The 22,914-nt window shown below is 37.7% G+C and overlaps 2 long non-coding RNA genes across 5 annotated transcripts in view; one reads left to right on the top strand and one right to left on the bottom strand.

The window, feature by feature from the left end:
- Nucleotides 1–9,903, top strand: part of LOC116440596 — a 78,647-nt gene extending 68,744 nt beyond the window's left edge. For all 4 annotated transcript variants that reach the window (XR_004238703.1, XR_004238704.1, XR_004238699.1 and 1 more), the window contains one exon: nucleotides 7,207–9,903. This is a non-coding gene — a long non-coding RNA (uncharacterized LOC116440596). The remainder of the gene's footprint in view (nucleotides 1–7,206) is intronic.
- Nucleotides 1–22,914, bottom strand: part of LOC116440597 — a 43,073-nt gene that overhangs the window by 4,334 nt on the left and 15,825 nt on the right. Inside the window, exon 4 of the long non-coding RNA XR_004238705.1 lies at nucleotides 271–326. This is a non-coding gene — a long non-coding RNA (uncharacterized LOC116440597). The remainder of the gene's footprint in view (nucleotides 1–270; nucleotides 327–22,914) is intronic.

Genomic DNA, 22,914 nt, shown 5'->3' with positions numbered 1-22,914 from the left:
ACACATCCAGAGCTGAGAAAGTAGGCAAAGGTCTGCACCAGACTCAAGAAATGCAAATCTCATTAAACTGTGAGATACCTCTGTCTTTTAATAGCTAGGTGGCTGACTAGTGTATGAGCTAAAAGAAGACTTCTTGGTACATCTAGCCAAAAAATGACAGGACTATTCATGCAGCCTGCTGTGCTCTATGGAAATCCAGTATTTCCAGGGCTGTGAAAGTACTGAGAAATAGTTTGTGTAATCTGATGAATTATGGACGATGGCGGTTACCTGGATATTGGGAAGAGGTTCAAAAGTAGGTTGCAGAAATCCCATTAAGATAAAACCTGGAAGAAAGGAAGAGAAAGAAGTAAGACAAATTTCACTGTTTTCATGATATCAGTCTCTAGGAATGTTAAGCTTCAAGCAAAAGTTAATTGTTTAAAAGGCAAACATTTAGAGGAGACAACATAAGAACTGAACAAATAAGAAATTACTGATCTCCTCGTAGTAGCAGCAAGTTTTGTAAGCAGGTTTAATAAGGTTTGAGCAGTTATTTTCTATTTCAAGAATCAGACTTAAGGTAAAATGTACTTGAAGCATTTGCATTTTAGAAATTATAGGACCATTCACAATATTGCAAAGAACAAAACATTCCTGCTATGACTGTGACTGTGATTGTGCAAAACTTGCTACATTTTTATTGTCCTTGTTATAATCCACAGAACTTTACTAAGAGTTCTGCCCTATTATACTTGTTGTCTGTCAGCAGGGACAGTAAATAACATCTAAGTAGTTGATTAAATACTGCTTTGTTTCCCTTAATAGATGCTTTCTGAAGTGACAGCTGTAATCAAGGAGAAGATTTCTGTCTGGACCTTCACTCTGATAAAATGAGTACTAATAAGGGTGTGGAAATAAGGATGTGATGCCCTTTCACTGGAGCAACAAGGACCAGTTAATGTCACTGCATATCACACAGAATCATAGAATTAGTTAGGTTGGAGAAGACTTCAGACATCTTCAAGTCCACCCTACCACCAAACCTTGTCAGCTAGACATGTCACTAAGTGCCACGTTGAGTCTTTCCATAAACACCACCTGGGATGGTCACTCCATCACCTCCCTGGTCAGCCCATTCCAATATCTAATCACCCTTTCTGTGAAGAAATTCCTCCTGATGTCCAAACTAAACCTTTCTTGATGCAGGTTGTAACAGGCCCTTTCAGTCTGTCACTTGTTGCCTGGGAGAAGAGGCTGAACCCCACTGGCATACAACTTCCTTTTGGGCACTTGCAGAGACTAATAAGGACAACCCATAGCCTCTTTTTCTCCAAGATCCCTCAGACTGGAGAACTCATAGCCCCAATTCCCTCAGTAGCTTCTCATAGCACTTAGCCTCCAGGCCCTTCACCAGATTTGTTGTATATGGTGCTTCATGGTATATGGTACCACTCTCTGCAAAGGCGTCAGCCAATGCAGAAAAGTTGTTAATTGCAGGAGGTACACACAGTGTCAATAGTAGTACCAGAGATTGAAGGGTCAATGGCCATGGTCAAGTATCTAGCAAATACTCGTAGAGAAAATTTCAAAGTTATGGTAAACCTCCACTTTTCATGTCAGACCCACAGTATCTTGTCTATGAGAATATTCCTTGTCTGGTGAGCAAAAAGACTGCAATGTAACCATCAAATCCTATTTCATAGGATGCATTGGCAACAAATCAATTCTATTTGTGACATCTCTTCTCTGCAAAATTTACATATCATCATTTGTCATTTGTGCTTTAAAAAAAATCAAAACTGATGCCAAACCAGAAAGTTATGGCTCCTTATCACCATCTCAGTTTTCTCAGTGCTGAGAAAAGTCATTTATGTTTTATCCACCTTAAATAGTGTTCCGTAATCATATTCTTTTAATAAGCCAGTGTTCTTTGTTGTCGTATTGCAAATCCTAATAAAATGGTTTAGCTGGGTTTATTCAAAAATGAATTTGCAATGATGCAAACAAATCTAGTTCACATGCTTCCTTATTATCCTCCTAAGTTCTGTACCTAATGATTTGTACTCCCTAGGGGGCAGATTCTCAGGTGATATACACGGGCAAACTGTTTACTTGAATATGATTTCAGTGACTGATATCAACAGAGGATCCTGCCTATATATCAAGTTGCATTTTCCTTTATTGGTTGCTTACCTGACTCATACTTCCAAGGCAAGGAAATGATAGCATGTGGCTGAGTTAATTATGCAGCCAGAACAAATGAACTAAAAGTAAATTGATTTAGATTTGATATAAGGTAGAAGTTCTTCACTGTGAGGGTGGTGAGACAGTGTTCAAGGCCAGGTTGGATGGGGGTTTGAGCAGCCTGGTCTGGGGGAAGGTGTCCCTGCCCAAGGCAAGGAGGTTGAACTAGATGAGGCCCTTTTCAATTTAAAACATTCTCTGTTTATATACAATTTAAGCTGTAAAATCTGCACTTTGGAAAAGAGCTGATCACAAAGAGTGCAGCAATGAAGAATGTGTCTGTTGGCAAAGTTCCTTTAGTAAACCAGAAGGGCTGGATTCAAGTCAAGAATTGCTTTTTGGGGGAGGTCCTGTGGTGTCTATTAAGCAGGATACATGACCAAAATGGTCCCTTGTGCCCTCCAAGCCTATTCAACTGTAGTCTGTGAATTAATGATAATTGTGAATAATTTATGTAGAAGTATTCTTGCAAGAAGGAGAAAGCAGTAAGGAATAACTTCTGCAAAACAGAGCTGTAAGCAAGGGTACTGTACACTGGGCTTGCCTGCTCTTTGTCAAAATTGATGGGAGTGGTGAAAATTTCCACCTTTTTGCAGGTGACTGTATGAGGCAGTGCCCTGTTAGGATCAGCACTGCAATTAAAAGACCCTGCCATATCCACCTTCAAGATTATTTTCAGTTTTGGTTTCCAGTAGCAATCTAAGCTACTGAGTTAAACTCACTTGAAGAAATCAGAATTCATAGTAGACGTTATGACTTTCTCAGTATATTCGAGTATTATCTTTGACTTTTTGAGTGGTATGGATTTGGGAGGGGTTTTTTTTCTTTTCCTTCCCCCCCCCTCCCCGAGTATTTGCTACTTGGCTTTGTTAGGAGATGTGGGAGGTTTAGAGGAAAAAGAGAATATTCCAATGTTTGCTTCCCCTGAAGTGTTAATGAATGTTAGAAAATTTGCTATATTCTGTAAGCTTTATATGTTCTCACCCTACTGAAATATAGCACAGAGGCCTTGATAATATCACTAATGATGAATTTGGTCTCAGATCATTATCTAAATGTGTTATTCTGCTGCTTTCCAGTCTTACTTGAATAGTAAGTAAGCTGGTTTCTCAACCCACCCAACCCTTCCTAAGTGACTTAGGAGAAAACAATCTTGCTGAGTTTGCTGCATTGCTTCAGGGAGGGTAAATTTTATAGAGCAAATTATTTTCTATTGGCCTAGAAAAATCCAGTCTGCAGTATCCAAAAGAGAAAAAACCCAAGCAAACAAGGACATCTAAAAGCCTGTGCAGGCATCTTTAACAATTTATTAAACCCATTCTAACTATATATGAATCTGATTTTAAGTCAAGCTCTACTAATTTGAAAATACAATTTTTTACTTTTAAAAATGATCTGACTCCCATCAATTTGGCATTTGATCTCATTAGCAAGCAATAAGAAGGAAAACTGAAGCTTGTGGGCTATCGCACAATTAAGTTATTTCATTTTATTAAGAATGAAGTTACTTGCATATCACATGTCAGTGTTTTTGTGATGGAAAGCATGGATTTTGGGGGACTGCAACATACAGATCAAGTCAGTTCCCTAAAAGTAGGAACTGAAACTTTTAAGAAAAATGGAAGAAAATCAGAAATTCCTGTGCTATTCAGTGTCATGAAGGCCATATTCTGATTCCTCAAAGTTGCTGGCACCCTTTGGAAGGTTGGGATCCCCTCAGCCTCAACTTACAGTGAATCCAAACAGTGGGGATTGAAAAGAAAGGTGTTTGCAGCACTGTGAGGAGGCCCAGCCTTCTTCCTCTACTGTGGGAAGGAAGATCACTGGTGAGATAGTACAGAGGATGAAGCAGTTTGTGGGGGAAGATGTGGATTCAGTGCATACCTCAGCAACCTCTTTCAACAGGAAATGAAAGCTATCCAGATAAGGTGTTGATTGCCTCACTGACACTGCCCTGGGCTGCAGTTATTGCAGCTCAGGCTATGTGCAGACTTGAAGAGGACTTAAAACAAATTAACTGGGAAAAAAATCCCACCGCACATGAAAATCAATCCCTCTTGTACCATTCCTGCCGCAACTTGAATCTAGAGTTCACTGATTAATCTTAAAATGTTGATAGCATCACAAACAATCCCAACAACTTCAGGAATTCAGCAGCTTCATACTTTTAACTAGAGAACAGTTGTGGCAAAGACATGCAGAAAACCAGCACCAACTAGGTCCACACAGGGGAAAAAAATAAAGCTTAATTGGTCTGTTTTGAAGACGGAGTGTAGGTTTTTTTTACTTTTTATATATACCCCTTGTAATGCAGTACTACACTGACTTCACAAGCAATGCTTGAATACTTCAGTACTTTTGGAATTATGGCCCTAAGGAAAAATAAGGAAAAGAAAATCTGAATTTTACCAGCCCCATAACATGATACAGAGAGAAGAAAACCCCAAATAAGAATCAAAATTATGAAAAATATTCCCAGACAGAGCTGTGGTGGCAAAATATAAGTAAAATATTACAAAGTAAAATAGTGATGGAAAGACAGCTGAGTTCACACAGGCATATTAAACAGTGTTGAATGATAGCTGATAAAAGATCAAGTTCATGTCTTTTTTATTGCTGCAAGCAGAGAACTTAAGATGATGAATCTGACCAAAAGCATCAAAGAGGGCAAAAAGTCACAGGATAGTGTGAGTCATTTGGAGAGTGAGCTTCAAATGCCTCTCCCTCATCCCCCTTGAGAAAGCCAATTAATAAAACCAAATGAGTTTGTGGAGGTATATACAATATGGAAGATTCTATGCAGGTTGAACAAAATAAAGACAAAATATTTTATGTTGGAAGGAGATAAATTTATTTGTAATAAACTCATCATGAGTATGAGCCCAAGCTGGGAAAAGAATTTTTGTAGGATCACAATGATTATTAGTTTCTGTTATTGCAATGTTATGAAACAGCTCTGAGTCTTCAGTCTATATTCTGGGTATAGTTAGAAAGTAAGAGCAATGGGCACATCTCTACTAATATTTTAGTTCAGAGAACATATGGACCTTGGAAGAGCATATTTTCTTTTTCCTCACCTATTGCACTTTGTCTCTCACCATGGAACTGCCTTGGAGACTGTGAAATGGATTCCTTTGGGGTGAAGTGAAACTAAAAGATGTGCTTCTCTAATGACTTTTATTTCTCATCTGAATTAAAATCCCTGAAGCACCTTTAGCATGGATGTTGGACTCTCAGCAACAAGTGGTACTCTTTCTGGCCCATACCACTTATTGCTATGGGACCCAACGGAGTGTAGCTCTTTTCACCTAGCTTTAAATGTCTTGATGCAGGCAGCTGCAACCATTAGAAGGAAATAATGATTCCAAAGGTGTGATTTATCAATTGGAAAGATACGGTCTCTGCTCAGATGAATCATACTCTAACAGCTACCATTTTCTCTGCACACACAATGAGAAGAGTCTAAATAATGAAGTTCTGGGTAGAGGTTCACTCAGTGAACCCTGGTTAGTTTGAAATGATGGTATTAGCAGAGAATAGGGGACAGATTCACAAAGAAATGGCTTCACATTTCTGAGACCACCTAACTGACCTGTGCTGGAGATGGTACTTGGCCTCGTTATTTTTAAACTCCTAATCAAATAACCTCTCTTTATCCACAGTAATTATTAGAATTATTTAGTTGGCTGCTGTATTATGGTAGCTTAGTCTTTATTTATGTTATACAAAAAGTTTTTTTCCTTTGAATTGCAGGCCAGAACTATCACTGACACGTCTCTTTATTTTCCATTAAGAGGAATGTCTCAATTTTTCCCAGCATTGTACAATTTTGAAAATACTTGCTCTTTTGCATTCTTTTCATCACTGAACTTATTATGAACATATGTTATTCATTGAATTGCACTATCTGTACTCTATGATATCAGTTTTTATTTGTCAAGCAGTATTTAGTGAGGTCTTTTATGAACAAAAAACAATCTAGTGGCCTGGATGCAGTATCCTTGTAAATATAAATACAGACCTGAACTAGGAAAATAAAATTACACCTACAGTTTCTGAAATTGTTGATTTTAAGTTAATTAGAAAAAATATGAATGATGCAATTAATGACTTGTTTTCTGTTTCCATGTGTCAGAAATACTGTTAAAAAGTACAGAAATATTCATCATGTGTCACATTAAGTGTGTTTTTTCAAACTATATGGAAACAATAACAGTAACACTTTTAGAGTAGATATCTATTTGTTTTTTATTTGCAATGAGTCACTGACTGAGGAGTCTCATTTGCATTATATTAGTCATTCATATTTGTATTTTAAATACAAATTTCTGCAAAAGGTATCAAGAATTTTGGCACTTGTTTTGATCAATATTCTGAAGAGGAAATTTAGGCACAGATAAAAGTAAGCAAATCTCATGGACTCTACCTTAAGTCCTTTCTGTCCACATAACTTGATTTTATAGAAAGGAATTGCAATTTACAGTGTGGCAGTAGGTACAATGACTAAACAAAACTGATAAAACAACATTTTCATGCAGAGAGTTTCAAAAAACTGCACTGGGAAATCCAGCTGCCTATGATTTAACCTCTTCAAAGTTAAAGACCTATTTTAGTAAATCCATTTTATTAATATGCATCCCAATGCCTAGGCAACCTTTCTGTGGCACTGCAGAGGCAGAACAAAATTTTAAGAAGTGCAGTCAATGTTTTTTGGAGGAGAATACCTGTAAAGAAACAAGGCATAGCTGGAAGGACTTTTTTTCAGATTCTGGGCTGAAGAAAGCTAAGAAAACTCACAGCAGATGGCTAAAGAAGATTGTAATCATACTTAGCATTTCTCACTTCACAACTTCAATAGCCGTTTTGTGCCAGGGAACCCGGATGTCCTTTTAATTCTGCTCATCTTTCTCTTTCTCTTTCTCTTTCTCTTTCTCTTTCTCTTTCTCTTTCTCTTTCTCTTTCTCTTTCTTACTCTTCCAGAGATTGCCAGCCTGATTCAGACAGTGTTGCAAAACTACAGTCCCAAACAGACTGTTGCTCTTTCTGGCTATCCCACCATAAAGAAATTGGAGAGACCTGTTTCTTCTGCCACGTCTGTTTCTATGCCACCTGATGTACTTTCCAAGATCTGTTTTAAATTTAGAGCTTTGTAAAGGAACCACGAGTCTTAAAAGCTTCCTTAATGCATGAAAATTTTAGAAAAGAACTTATGTTCACTGATGAGTCTTTAAAAAAATATCTCTTCAGGGATCCAGGTTTTATTTTGAACTAGATCTCAAGCTAACACTTTTATGTCACCTAAAGAAACAAGTCCAGCTTAACATATTTTCCGCTTCAACAGTAATTTAATGATGAACAGCACAGTTTGTGTGGACTTTGCAAAGGTGTAGGATCTAGCAATGAGGAAGTAAATTCTTACTGTTAGGACTATGAAACTTAAACCATTATGAATATAACTCCTTGGGGCAGGCAACCAAGGAGGGGAGGGGAAATAGCTGAGAAGAACAATTTTTATGACTGATTCAAAGTCTGTTTTAAAGGGCATTTATTTTGAAAGAGGCATCTTTGAAAAGGTGTGCAAGGAATTCACACATTCCTGGTGCAATGTATTCTGAAAGTATGAGGTGCCAAATGCAAATCCAGATGGTGAAAGCGGTACTATAAATGGAGATTCAATGGGGACACTTGAGCAGTACACAGACAGCATACACAGAAAATAAAGAAATTTATGTTCTAAGAAAAAGGAAGAAAAAGTCTTTCTTCCCCTCTCTCCACCAAAGCATGAGGTGGCATCCCTAGAACACCAAAATGTGGTCAACATGGGACATGACCCATGGTGTATGGTTCTGTAATGCAAGGTGAAATTCTCTGGCTCTGTCTCCTGTTTACTCCATTCCATGCAGAAAATAAAAAATAAAATAAAATAGATAATAAATAAAATGCATAATATAAACACTAAACTAATATTTGTCTGCCACCAGCTGAGGTACTCAATCTCCAATGTTTCACCTGAAGCCAACTGTGTTTGATTCTGGTTTATTTGCTCCCCAGTCAGAAGTGCTTAATACTGCAGCTTTCTACCTGTGTCAGACCTGTGTAAGAGTGTTCTAAGACTCAGAGTCTTTTCTTCCTGATGTCCTTCAGCACTGCAGCTGCATATTAGTATCTAAAGCAATCTCCACCTGTGCAGTAACAGAGCTGATTCTACAAGCTTTTTAAGTACTTTAATCTAGCATCTTGGTGCTTGGATTTAGAGATACACTTCAGAAGATTGCAATATTTCCTCAAAACACTCAATCTGAATGAAAGAAATGTCTTGGTCTTGAAGTGGGCTTTATCCTGAGAGTGATGACATTTGCTTTAACGCAAAGCCTACCTTTGGGACTGTGGGTTGCTGCTTAGATGTCACCTAATGCTTTCTTCACTGCACATATTAGAGGACTTGAGGTCTTCTCTTTTGCCTTAAATGTGTCTTTACTGCTGTGCCCATGTGCAATGTCCCAGAAGTACACCAGAAACAGAGAAAGGTGAAAAACATCTTGCAATATTAATTATAGCAACTAACTTTGGTCTGGTCTGTGAATAATTTTCCTTTGGCTTGTGTGGCCCTTTTGCTCATGGGATGTCTGAGAATGTCATTGTTGTCAATGCATAAGGTGTAATAAAAATTAAACATTTAAGATGTCATTTTATTGTAGGTATCCAGAGAAACTGTATTATTTGAAGACTTCACTGTTACATAAAATTTTGATCTTTATATAAACACTATAAAAAAGAAGCACTTTTAAAAAATGTTTTGTAAAAGATTGACTTTTTTAGTGATAATCTTGTTCAATAGAGAAGAAGAAAGCTATATAAGCTCTGAATTGCTGGGTAAAATGCTCTGGAAAGAAAATGCATTTATCATAGGCAGTAAAATAATTTTGATTTAAATACTGCAGTTATATGTAGCAAAATGTGATGTTTGTGTGTCAGATTTCCTCAGCAAAGTAAGAGGATTTCCTCACAAAATTTTAGAAAATTGTTTACTAACCCAGACATCTTTCTTTTATTTCTATTTCTTTTATATCAAATTAAATTTACTTCCTTTATTTTGAGCAAGACAACCTTCAAATGAATTAAGAATAAAAGCAAAAATTTATTTTGGTTTTTGGATAATAGAGACCAGTTTCTTTGTTAATTTAATGTGTTTACAGGACATATTGTTAAATACGGTTCTACAGAATCAAAACAAATTACCTCAAGAGTATATTTTTTCATATTTTAAAATACATCTCTTTTGCACAAGCCTTGACACAAATTCTGATACATAAACCACACATTTTGTATCTGCTGAGTTGCATTTATTGTTTAGATTTAAGGGCTTAAGGTCTTCAGTTGTACTACATCCTGATACTCCTCCTACTTTACAGAGCTAATACGGCATGGAGGATTTAAGTACAAAAATCTCCTGGGTTATGCATGTCAAGACCCACAAATATATACCTCTAATTGACCATAAGTTTACAATCTGTAAGAGAAAAATTACTTAGTTGCATCTGGACATTCTTTTCATAGTTATAAAACCTGACCAATATTGACAAGTTGAAACACATAGAAACGAAGATATTAGATTTATGTATACTGATTTTGTGAAGTTGAAAATTTCTCCTCTCCTCTCCTCTCCTCTCCTCTCCTCTCCTCTCCTCTCCTCTCCTCTCCTCTCCTCTCCTCTCCTCTCCTCTCCTCTCCTCTCCTCTCCTCTCCTCTCCTCTCCTCTCCTCTCCTCTCCTCTCCTCTCCTCTCCTCTCTTCTCCCTCTCACAACAAATAGACCCAGCTCTTCCAAAGATTCCCTTCCCCTTCTCCTGGATCCCAATATCCAAATTCTACTACTTCTTTCCTGCTTGAACTTTTTTCCAGGTCCTGCAATGTTGTCATAGGTCTCTGTGAAGTAGCTTACAATAAAAAAATTAACCCAAAAAATCCTTTCCATACTTCCAGAAACAAGCTTCAGGATATGAATCCCAGTGAGAATTGAATAAAACTGAATTCCCCTTGAGGCTTCTCATTGAGAAAATGGATCGCAGACATCTCAAACCTGCTCACAGCAGAAGGAACTGGACGGTGAAAGAACCTCTCATTTGTCATTTAAATGATAAAGAACTGGTTTCAAGTGATATTTGGGAAACTGGGAGCCTTATTCATGTTTGTTGAATGCTTGTGAAAGCAGTACTGAGCTCAACAAGTCTGCTTGCTCTGGTGACCCCCCTTTCCCAGCTCTGGTCAGGCAGGACATGCTGAACGCCCACACTGAGATGCCCCCTGCCTGGGTAACCCAGGGCCCAGCCCAGTCAGCATCTGAATTCCTATTTGAGGGGCCTCTGCTTCTCACTCTGAATAAAAAATCTGGCACATCTGTAAAGTTTTTGTCAACACAGATCTTTGTGCTGTTTCCAGGAACCCAAAATACCCAAGACTGGCACTGGCATATCTCATGTGTTGTGTCAGCCAGTTTTGACTATCAAGGGATTGCAAAACAGACATGAAAATTAAACCCGAAACTGCTTCAGTAGGCAACTTGGAGAGAAATTCCTCTGCTGTTCCCTTTTTCATTTCTTTGCTTTGAACAGTTGTTCCAGTTAATGGTAAGTTCCCAACCCCCAGCCTCTCCACCAGATATCTAATATTGGGTCTTTTTTCTTACAACAAAAAAGCCTTTATGCTTGTAAAGTTCTGTGTTCAGAGTGCTAAACACAAGACTGATCACTCAAATACATTCTCATATTTAACAACATGACTTTTGTCTTTTAACAATTTCTTTCTGAAACATATGTCTTATGTACCATTTCCCTGTCTTCTCTTATTTATTTCACTTTTTTTCTTTATTTTCAATTTCTCCTTTCTGATGAGAGTAAAGGGAAGGCAGGAGAGTCTGATCCACCATTTCAGATTCCACTGTGGGACAGAACCTGTCTGTAAACTGAGTCTCCACTATCCTCTTTCCCTTGCAGAGAAAAAGTTGTTGTCTAGTGCTTAAGCCTAGTCCTGTCTGTGGGAAGACCATTGCATTCTTTTCTATGAACCAGAGTCCATTGTGAAAGAGTTCAGGGAATGAAAAAAAAAAGGCAGAGAAATATTTTTATTTTGTTATTTGAAATAACTCTAAAAAAACATATCCTAAATCACCAAAAGCATACCCTAGATTTAGAAAGAAAAAAAAAAGATTCCAAAATAACAATTTATTGAAAATAAAATTTTAGAAACCTTAAGAATTAAAATACAGTGCCTTTTAATTTTTTTCAGCATTCCATTTGATTAAAAAGTGAAACATTATATTGAAAGGGAAATAAATATTTGGTGAAAAAATGGCTGATACAGAAGTTTGTGATGAAAATAAGTGAACATTAGACCCTCTGGTGTGCAAACTGAAACTAGGATTTTAGCAGAATTCATTCATTAATTAGCCTCATTTCTGAGAAAACAGCAACCTTCAGCAGTCAGGTTACCTCTGTGAATGATGAGCATGTAGCCTATCCAGAAGTTATCTGAGTTAATTGAGATTAATTTCTCGTGAGCAGAGCATAAGTCTCCTGGGGTCTCATCAGAATGATGGTGCTTCTGATTTATACTCTTGTAGCAGTGTTATTTATAGAAGGAAGTTCCTCAAAACAAAATCAGAATATTCCTTACTTCCCCTGCCTGACAGATGTTCTACTCAGGAATATATGTGTAGTTTCTCTCTTTCTCAGAGCCTTAAAATACTTTACTTTATATGAATTCAGAATTATTAAATGTAATGAATCATCACAGGATAGCTATCAGCAGATGATCTCTAAAAATGGAGTTGAATGCTCCATTTTAAATATGAGATGTGAGTTATTGTTTTGGGGGTTTTTTAAAATTATTTTCCATTTGTTACGGAGTCACACAGAATCCATTAGGTTGGAAAAGACCTCTGAGATGATTGAGTGCAACCTATGACCAAACATCACCATGTCAACCTGACCATGGCACTAAGTGCCACATCCACGCTTAAACACCTCCAAGGATGGTGACTTCACCACCTCCATGAGCAGTTCATTCCAATATTTAATCACCCTTTCTGTGAAGAAATTCTTCCTAATGTCCAACATAAACCTCCTATGGTGCAGGTTAAGACTGTGTCCTCTTGTCCTGTACTTGTCTGGGAGAAGAGGCTGACTCCCACTTGGCTATAGTCTCCTTTTGGGTAGTTGAAGGGAGAGATAAGGGTCACTGCTGAGCCTCCTCTTCCCCAGGCTAAACACCCTTCAGCTGCTCCTTATAAGGCGTGTGTTCCAGACCCTTCACCAGCGTCACTGCCCTTTACTGAACTTGCTCCAGAACCTTTTCATGTCCTTCTTGAAGTGAGGGGGCCACAACTGGACACAGACCTCGATGAAGATGACAAAGGAAAGACTGTGTTATACAGTTTGACTTAAATGAGAAAATCTGGCCAAAAAGGCATGGAGCAGAGCAAAGGTGATTCCTAGAGCAGCCATCATCACATGTTCTGTGCATCTCCCAAATGTTGTAGACCTTTGCATCTCCTTTCCTCCACCTTTATATCCAGACAGCTCCCTCTTTTATCTTGGCAGTTTCTCAGACAGTTTGTGGAAGGTCACTGGCCTAGTACAGTCCTCCTGCCTGTAAAGACAACTGTTCAGAAGTGCTACTGCACTCCTGAATGTTCAAGACATGACCTCAACTAGCTTTAAGTTGGGTATCTTGCAGCTTTTAGGTTTAGGAGAAGAAAGTGCTGTGGGAAGGCTGTCAAACTTCTTTTGCAACGGGATGCATCTTCTGTCTCTGCCTCTTCTAGCTACTGGGAATTTAAAACATAATGTAGAGACTTTTAGAAGTGTGAAGGTTTGTCTCGAATTGGGAGACACTAGGCATTTATAGAAAAGGTAATAAACAGAAAAGAATCTGGATCTGGAGAAAAACAACAGCATCTGGTAAATGCCTCTTCTCAGAGATGTGAAATTCTGGCACTCAGTCTGAGGGAAATCTCTGGGACAATAGATGAAAAGAGGGCCTGTCGTTAAAACATACCATGCTAATAAGTGGGTAATGCCTCCACTGTGACTCACTGAGACTGTGTTTGTGTGTGTGTACACCCACAACTCCTTGCCCCTGTATTTTTTAATCTCCCAAAGGAGTAGAAATACCTTGAAAACTTGAAAATTTTTTATGGCATGACATATCTTAGGAAGAAGAAACCTTGAACAAATTAGTTATTTTCATAGACACATTGAATGATATATGGATGAATCTTTATTTTTAGCTGATCTAACCTCATGAGAGAGGAAATTCAGAAGAGAGCTAAATCCTCTATATTTAAAGTACTTTAAGGATTGGTTTTGGCACCACTATAAAGGACTAATCTCTGGTGTGCAAGTGTATGCTGGAGTTTTTTACTGGTATTTAAATCTGGAATAGGAATCTTAAAGGAGTTTCAATCTTCCTTCTGTTGAAGTTAAACCTTTCCCCCAGGGCTGTTCATCCATTCCAAGGTCTTCTGCAGCATGGACGTGCTGAAGTTTCCAGTTTTCTCAACCCTTTTCTAAAGCAATCTGTAGCACTGCCTACAAAAGAAGCACATGGAAATCACATGCAGACAGAGGAGAAGTTCTACTAAATGTCAGGGACCTGGTGCCTGCACCAGACTAAATACCATTATTTGCTGTCCTTCCTCTAAAAGGGACGAGTTCCCCATTGCTGGCAGCTTGCAGTATTCTTGCTTTTTTATTAAAATGGCTTTATGCAAGAGAACCTAGACCTCAATATCTGTGCACAATCTGAGCAGCAAGGTTTTGAATGGGATGGCAGCAGACATAGAGCAAAAAAAATATGAATGATGCAATTAATGACTTGTTTTCTGTTTCCATGTGTCAGAAATACTGTTAAAAAGTACAGAAATATTCATCATGTGTCACGTTAAGTGTGTTTTTTCAAACTATATGGAAACAATAACAGTAATACTTTTAGAGGTAGATATCTGTTTGTTTTTTATTTGCAATGAGTCACTGACTGAGGAGTCTCATTTGCATTATATTAGTCATTCATATTTGTATTTTAAATACAAATTTCTGCAAAAGGTATCAAGAATTTTGGCACTTGTTTTGATCAATATTCTGAAGAGGAAATTTAGGCACAGATAAAAGTAAGCAAATCTCATGGACTCTACCTTAAATCCTTTCTGTCCACATATTTTTTTGTGGTTGCTGTGATCTTCCTCCCTACCACTTGTTTTTGGAAAGAGCATTCACTCCTTTCCAGGACTATAAGTTAGCATCCCAGGCATCATTCTGACACCAGAAAAATCTGTATACTCTGTATAAGGTTCCAAAAGGTGAGGTTTTGGCCTCTAATATTGAAAGTCTTAAATATGGAAAGGAAATTACAATTTCAACCATATTGGATGAAGAATTGCTGCAATTTGAGCAGGTATTTTCTAGATCCATGTGACCAGAAGTAAGGCCAGTTCTCAGGCAGAATTTACACAGATTGATTCTATTCAAATGTTTGGTTTGTTGGTAATTTTTCAGGAATGGCACAAGGCTCATGTGAATGCAATGTATCAGCCTCTTTCAGGCCTAAAAGGAACTCCTTTGATGCTCAAAGATTTTACCTTCATTTTGTGTATATAATATTTACCTATATTTTCCAAATATTTCTTTCATTTTCACTTTACTCTACACTCTTGGAGCTACCAGTGTGACCTTTTGCAGTTGCCATAATTTTAAAATTCAGAGGGCTACTCCTCTGGTGGTGACATAAGTGACCAGAGCTTCAAAGGAAATCAGCAGTTGAAAACCCAATACGTAGAAGTCTTTTTCCAGGAAGAAGCAAAAGACACTGGAAAGGTCTCACACACATCTCTACTGTTTGGATTTGGAAATGTCTGAAACTGGACATTTCACCTATATCTAAGATTTCAAGTGCTGCTCTACACTAAATTAAAAGTTTGATATTTCTCAGTCCATCACAACTATCTTTCTATCCTTAATTTTTATTCATGGAAATGAGATATATTTATCCAAATAAATGAATAGCATTCTTTGTCACTATAATGATAAAGCTGGCTAGAGATTTATTCATATGAGTGAGGATGAGACATAATTTTCCCACAGTGGTAAGATAATGTTTCTCTTTTTGAGTATGGTGAGGTACCCACTGACATGCACCACAAAATGCCCCAGCTGCTTTCATAAATGTGAAAAAAAATTGCCAGACCTCCAAGTACACGATAAATAAGCAGTATATATAAGGGAAGAAATAAGAAGCCATTACCAGGCCCTCAGTCTTAATGTGTGCTGTCTCCACAAAGTCCCATTTGCGGCCTCAGAAATTATTTCATCTATTTTAGTTTGTTTTTAAAATACAAGCCACAGAGAGAGGAGCTTTCCAGCACTCAAATTAATGTATAGAATACTGCAGTGGTTAAAGAAACTATGCTAGCAATGTGTATGTAAATTTATTTCTGCCTTTGAACTCTGTTTATACATTACTCTGGAACTCAGCTGCTAATATTTAGCACCAATATAGCCCTCGCTTACAGCATTTTACTGCCAAGGAGAAAAAAACAAAGGATTTCCTTTTCTTTGCAAGGGGTTTCAATAAGAGAGGGGGAAAAAGACTGCTTTTGTTGAACTTTCCTCACACATAACTTTTTTTCGTTAGCTGTAAAATGTCCACATCTGCAGTTAGAAACAAAACTGATAGATTTCAGTGATCTGAGGTGATACATTATAAGGGAAATATCAGCAATTCTGTGATTCAACATGTACTTTCCTTGTAAAGGAAAACCAAAATGAAAATATTTCTGCATCTGAGCTCAATAAAAATCTCCTAATTTTCAAAGACATATTCTCTTGAACTTGTCAAGAGAAGCAGTACAAAACTGCATTGCTCAAATGTCATTGCTTTTTGGAGAACAGCAAATTTTTGTAACACCCAGATCAATGTAGTGTAGAGCCTTAATCAATTCATACTGAAATATTTTGAAGTTCTTACACAAAAGCCAGCTGGTGGAAGTGTGTTGTAAAAAGACTAGCTGAATTATTCATTGTGAATAATCCGTGTTACGAATTTACCCTCCCACCACCCCACCTCCTTTTCAGGAGTTGTCTGCAATGCAGTCCTCATCTCTGTGAGCATTTGGCAAGTGGTTTATATTAATGTATTTTTATATGTTCCAAGAGTTGCTGGATCTCTTGAACACTATTATTTAAGTTGCTATATTTTCTGACTTACAGTGTGTGAATGCAACACCACATAGTAAATAATTTTATGGTAGTATTTCAGTACACTGATAGGCTGATTGACATTTCTAAACCTAGAGATTCATGAAAAACAGAGCTCTGCTCTTTGGTTGTGTCTGTAAAATGAACAGATATATGATTACACATTCTGGCCTGTACTTATCCCTTGCCACTTTAGGAAGTAAACCAAGGAGGCTGAGATGTATATCACATATAGGCTCCTTCTTCAACTGAGGGTGAACAGTTTTCATTCACAGAGGTGGAGGCAGATCTGTGCGATTAGTGCTCTTTGGAAGTGCCTGTCTATTTATTATATTGAGAGCATAAAGGATCTATGGGATAACATCAGGTTGAAAGGATGGAATTCCCTTGTTTGAAGTCATCCTGATGTAATAGAGACAGAAGATTATCCAATGCAGCTAACATAGGATGACTTCTTTCCAAGGTTACCTTTACTGTCAGTAAGGAAACATAAGTCCTTCTAAGGAGCAAACCATTTCCTCCTGAGTAGACTTATGAAATAGATACATGACATAACCTAAAGGGCTTATTTCTCATGGGGGGCTGTGATGAGAACTTAAATAACCAGCCCATATTTATTTATCTGTACCAAGGACATCCACACCCATTCAAATAAATTTCTTCTACAGATCTTGCCCACTCAGATTAGCACTGATAGGTATTAGCAACACCAGCTCTTTTCCTGCTGCTGGAGAAGAATTTCTATGGATAACACAGAGTTTTCAGTGTTATCGGTATTTACGAAGTGTGATGAAGTATTCAATGTCTCCTGTTTCTTTTTCAGAGCTATCAGCCCAAAAAGCATAATGAAGAAATATAATGCTACCTACTTGCTCTGCAGGTGGATTACTACATCAGGGACCTACTTACACATTTCTTACTAAATAAGTCCTCAAAAATAACCTTTATTCTCCTAAGAAAATTCAGGCTAAGTGGATGCTTCACAGCTCAATAGATGCAACAGAAGGGTGATAAAATATCTGAGTGATAAAATTTTTGTGCACTGAGTCACAAATAATTCAGTATGAGCTTCCTGTTAATAAATTTAATTGTGAAATGAAGATAATTCTAGCCATCAAAGTATTGAACGACCTTTGAAACAGCCTTCCAAGAGATTATCAGTGATAAAAAAGATGGAGTTTGACAGGTTTATGAACAAGACTACATAATGTTGTGTCTAAGAAGAAGCTGGACTTTAGATGCCCATCCTAATCCTGTGTTGCCACTAAAACCACTGTTGGCTCTTAGAATCATTGCCTGTCAGAAGTTTGAGCAGATTTAAGTAGCAGTTTAACCATATGAAAACTCATGTTAATTGTATTTGGTGTATTCACCCTCAAGAGTGAGCTAGCTAGATAAAAGTGCCCAACTGATTGTCATGCAAAGGAGCCACTTTCCTATGAACACCTATCTGAGTCATTTATGTGCAATGATGCACACGTTTTACTACACATGCTCATGCCAGTTTTTCAGGAATTCAGGTCTTGCTTTGGCTTATCAGCATCTGCCTGTTCATTCCTTTTACTGTATATATATTCTGAGGCACAAAAATGCTCAGTAATCTGCATGCATTTCAGAAAGCCATATATATATAAAGATATCTATATATGTACAAAGGCAGCTAATAAGAACTATTTATTATGTGCAGAATAAACAAAAAAATAATTTTAATGCTATTAGTTAAAAAAAAAATTGTAGTTCATAGATATAGTTTCCAGGAAAAGGATCATTCATTGTTTGGGGACAAGATCAAAGTATGACTTTAAGTGACTTCAGGTAGTCTTTTTTATCTTTTCAAACTCTATTGTATTTGCTCAGCTACTACAGGAGTGATGGAAGGAAAAGAGGGGATGAGGAAATGTTACTTTATTTTTATATTCACTCTTTTATCCTGTGTTTGGCTGTTATATGACCTTACATTTTCGTTTACCAAGTGCATCAAGTCCAAGAGTAAAAGTCACTAGCCTGAGATAATGAAAATATGTAATCACTCTGGCATAAAAAGTCTTGTAAGAAGCTGGAGTGGTGAGCACAGATTTTGCTGGCTTATGAGGTGTCGATCCTTTGCCATCAGGTGAATTTAATAGAGTTCAGCACTACTTTTGAGAGATTTGTGTCGGCATTTCCTTTGGGAATTAGTCAGGATTAGGAATATGTCTTTCAATACATGATGCCTTATCCACAGTGAAGAATATATTCTACCTTTGGCTATGCCTTTTGTTTAAACTTGTTCCTTCACTTTCTCAAAATAAATGGAGCATATGAAAATTCACTAGGGGTGTCTCGCTAAACACTCTGGCCAGCTGACACCTGCCAAAACTTAACCTCAGGCTGGGGGTTCCTAGCTATTGGGACAATAGTGTTGAGAGGGTGTTAAAAAGTACAAAATGTTCCTGCCCAGAATATGCTGAAGAAAATACAAAATAAGTAGCTTCCCTAATATTCCAATCTCTATCTCTCTGACTTTTAATAATGTTTAACAGCTTCATTTTTCCATCAGTCTTTACTGATGCTAAGGTTAAATTAGTGTGTGCTATGGGTAGAATGCATCAGAATCCAAACAATTTAATTTTATGTCCACCTGATACTAGTAAAGAGTAAATTACTTTCAGATTATGGTTTGACCAGCTATTCTTTAAATATTTGGACCATGCTTTTCTTTTGGGAATTTCCAAAAAAAAGCACTTTATACTGTATCTATCCTTTGGTAGTTTTAAGATATAAAAATAAAAAAGAGAAAATTTCCAATTTAGACAAGGCTGTTTTCAGAAATAAATTTTTCAGCATCATTATTTACAGCTGGATTGAAATAATGGGCATTGGGGGTCAGTACTGTCCTTGGGGAGTGTTTGCTTAGAGGATGATGCAGCAGAAATGTGACTCCACCTTGCACAGGGACCTCTGATCTTCTGAGATCTGCTTTAGTTGATGAAGAGAATATTTTTAACACTGTTAGTCTTAGCCCTGTCCAGTGGTAAACGTATTCTCACTAGCCTGGAAAATTTTGCTGCTCTAGCAGCCTGAGGCAAACTTGTTACTGTCTGGTGACTTGAGCTCTCCCTGGCAGCTTGTCTCCACCAAGGAAGACTTATTTATGTATTACCCTGCACTGAAGTCACAGTCGATATGTACTAGGCAATGACTTTCATATATCTGCTTTATAGAATAAATCCCTTTCACTTTCCAAGTACATATTTTCTGTAGCTGATATGACAGCTTTAACCACAGTTATTTTCATTTTTCCTTTAGAGACGTGGGAATGTGTACACAAATATTGCTACAGTACACTGGATACACATTCATAAAGCATCACAGAGAAAAGATGATTTAAAAATGCTGGCAAAGAAAGTTACAAGAGACATTATGAAAGAAACTTCTAGAGACTAAGGCAACTTCTAGGCATTAAAAATTTTTCAGTTTTCTTTATCTTAGAACATTATTTATCTTAATCTCAGACAGCAAAGCAGAGTAAAACATCCAACAACATTTTATTGCTAGGAACTCTTTCCTGTTTCATCAGGATGGAAATTGAGAAGGAGATGAGGACACTCCAGATCTTGCACGTGCACTGCAGGCTCTATGGCACATATCTCTTGCAGCTCTGGGGTGTACAAGGCTCTCTGTAGGACTCAGGTATGCTTGGAATAGAAGGTCCTCCAGTCAGAAAGCTGTTATAATACAGCTAAGCCTCTCTGCAGAGAATCTAAGTTCACAGAATCTTTTATATATTCCCCACTGGTGATACATATTCTACATTTGCACAGACAGCATGGCCAAAGCCACATGTTCTAAAATAATTTTGAAAAAGCTCGTAAGATTGCAGCAAAAACCATGAGATTCAATCAGGAAACTTTCCTACATTCGCTTTTGAAGCATTTAAGAGAGAAACATTTTTATTTTTTCTTTTTTATGAGATTTTTCAGGTGTTCAAGGAAGACCAGGTTTAAGAAAAATGTTAATTATAATGGGATGTGTAACAAAGTTCAGTGAATTGGCAACAACCGCTGAAAATGAAACAGGGCTGAGGAGGATATGTGACATGAACACAAAACATATTAGATTTCCAGATAAACAACCTGACTATCTACATTCTGCTTCCAAAAGTCTCCAGCTGCAAACTAACCAATTAAAAGATATTTCTATTTTCCTAGATAGATCATAGAGTGCCTGCTGATACCTTTGTTAATTTTTTTTTCATTAGATTTCTATGGTATTTGTTTCCTTGCTATATTTTCTCTTTCATTAAAAACTCTTTTCTGTTCCACTCACAGTTTCTTACACAAGTTTATCAGCTTGCTCTTCTGTTGCATTTTCTGCTGAATATTTTATAGCACTCTGTTTTAACATATAAAAATAACCTGGATTAAGTCTATCAATCCTTCAAGGAGAACAGGGAAAATCAGAAATCCTCACTGATCTAGTTAAATATCACCTGCTGATAGTCCTGTTCTTAACACAACATGCTTTATTGAATTTAGGGTGTAAAACAGGCAAACCCAAAACTTCAGCACAATGAGCTACTTTTTTTTCAGTATGTGAGACACACATACATAAAAGGCAAGACTACCCATGGCCTTATTTGCATTCCTCTTCTTTACTTGCGTTTGAAGATATTAAAAATAGATCTCTAGATGTATATATTGTGCCTGCGTTATTCAGTGGTTTCATTTCATTTATTTATAATACAAATGTGTTTTGCAAAAAGATTTAACAAAAGAATATAATGTTAGACTTTAATTTGAGCAGAGCACTTGAGGAATCATTAGGAAATGAGGTAAAGATAACAGAAAAGAGAAGAGAATTACTTGGCACTAGGCTGGGCCAGTAAAAGATGCAATTTCATTGATTGGCCTACAGGGTACTATGAACAAAAAACCAAATTTAGCTAAAACTCTCCCTGTGTACACATATATATACCATTTCATCTCTTAGTGATATTGAACTGCATTATACTATCTGCCTTCCATTTTCTCTTTAATTTTAGTGAGAATATGAAGCACATCATGTCTCATAATAGTGATAATGACAGATAGAGCTCTGAAAGTAATTGCATCCTTGAGATGAGATACCCAAAGGTAGGATTTGAAGTGGTAAGAGCCTGAAACAAAGCTAATTCTGTGTCTTAAATTGTTCTCTCATGGCCCCAGATCTTGTTAATACAACAGGAAATATCTCACTGTACGGTGGAAGCAAAACCCTCTGCTGTTGTGTTTAGTCCTTAATTTTCTTTCAACATGAATTGTAAAACAACTGCGCTGTCTCTGTCAACATGCTGTTGTGAATAGTTTAAGCATGAGTGTGAGACTGGGGTTCACAACAGTCAGTCCTGCTCTAGATGCACCTTCAGAGCACTGAAGACAGGATCCTCCTCTCTTTTAAGACCTTGAATCTTCAGCAGCACCATACAAAGATTTATTTGCAGAAAGGGCATCTGTAGCATTTCTAGGCTTTCCAGCCTGCACAGGACAAGGTTTGTTTCCAGCATCACCTGTGCTTCTTCTGGTGGATTAAATGCGAGAGGAATTAGACCCTCACCTGGAAAACAGGATCCAGATCACTGAAACAGTTCTTGAAATATTTAACTCTAAACTTTATTTGCTTTCACCAAAAATGGGGCATAAGTCGCAATCAGGGCTTTCCAGAGTAGATGCACATGGGTTAGCAGAGTATTGCACAAATGAGAGCGCACATCTCTCCCTGGTACAGTGGTTTAAGCTCTCAGCAGGGAAAAAAAGAAATTGAACCACAAGAATCTGAACTAACTGGAGCAGGTACTGGAAACTAAGCTAAAGAAAGGCTGCTCTGGCAATCCATATGTGTGTTAGGAGAGGGATTGTGAGAGTATTTTCCTTTATTCCTTTCCCTTAACTTTAATTACGCAATTAAAGGAACAGGACCAGGCACTCCACACATGGTCCCCCACAGCAGCCAAGGTGAGAAAGTGGGAACAGGCTCCATGCTATTGCATGCAGTGAGGAAAGAGCACATCACCATCTTACACAACTAAGCAAACCCAGATCCTGAACACTCCAGCCAGCCTCTCACATCCCACAGCCAAGCTGGCCCTGAGAACAAAAGCCTCCTGGCTCACACCCTGAGCTACCTGCTTTCTGCTAGATCCTCCTGAACATGCAGTGGGAACAGGCAGGTTTGTCTGTACCAGACTGCAGTAGGTGGCAGACAGCAGCGTTTTTGGTTCTTGGCTCTGCTCTGGCCAGGAGAAACTGAGTTTCCTTCCCACAGCAGCATCTTCAGGCACTTTGTTGGGCCCTGTCTTCATCAGCAGAGTGAGCCTAATGAATTCTCATGGGTTTGGCAGCTCCTTAGCTAAGACTCTCTGCCTTGGGCACTGCCTGGAACAGGAGGGTGTGGATTTCCCCTTTCTTCTGGCACAGTTCAAA

The sequence above is a fragment of the Corvus moneduloides genome, chromosome 3 (assembly GCF_009650955.1).
Source record: "Corvus moneduloides isolate bCorMon1 chromosome 3, bCorMon1.pri, whole genome shotgun sequence".
NCBI classification, from domain to species: Eukaryota; Metazoa; Chordata; class Aves; order Passeriformes; family Corvidae; genus Corvus; species Corvus moneduloides.
This window is presented reverse-complemented; position numbering and strand designations above follow the sequence as displayed.